Source organism: Alligator mississippiensis, chromosome 11, assembly GCF_030867095.1.
Source record: "Alligator mississippiensis isolate rAllMis1 chromosome 11, rAllMis1, whole genome shotgun sequence".
Classification (NCBI taxonomy): domain Eukaryota; kingdom Metazoa; phylum Chordata; order Crocodylia; family Alligatoridae; genus Alligator; species Alligator mississippiensis.
Genome location: NC_081834.1, coordinates 10,439,992 through 10,440,607, shown reverse-complemented (window position 1 = coordinate 10,440,607; position 616 = coordinate 10,439,992).

Sequence of the window (616 nt, the reverse complement as noted above, 5' to 3'; positions counted from 1 at the left end):
TTTGAGACTCCAAACACAAAGCAAAAAGAAAAGGCAAAAGTCAATAAAACCAGAGAACTAGTTGGTCTGATCAGTGTCAAGTTACATTGTTTTCAACTTGAATTAACTGTAGCCATCAATAAAACTATAGAAATGGGGAAGTTGCTGTTATAAATTAATGATTATTTGCTCTGAGCTTTAACATGGCTGCATGTGCTACATTTTATTGTGATGGTTTATTCTTATTCGGTACACCAGTAATTGGGTCTTAAACATGATAAAGCATCTTAAAGGCTGCACTGGTAGCAGAGCTGTCTACAGCAGATTTTAACTCTAGTTAAAGAAGGTTAATCAAAGCTAATGAATCTCTTTTACCCGTTGCCACAAGTATATCAAAAATGTACCACCAGGTGAAGGAGCTAAAATATGAATTGTTCAGCTGTGAACACTCATTTTTAAGCGTGGTAATTCTGCCAGCCCATGGCTGTAGACTGGATGTTTCGGTAGTTCTCCAGTCTTCTGACTCCACATCTTGAGAGGAGGGGAAAACTATATATGTTAGGCTATGGGACAAGCTGTCTTGCAGACAGTGCTAGCATAGGATTGTTGCATTCATACACTCAGAAGAGAAGCTCCT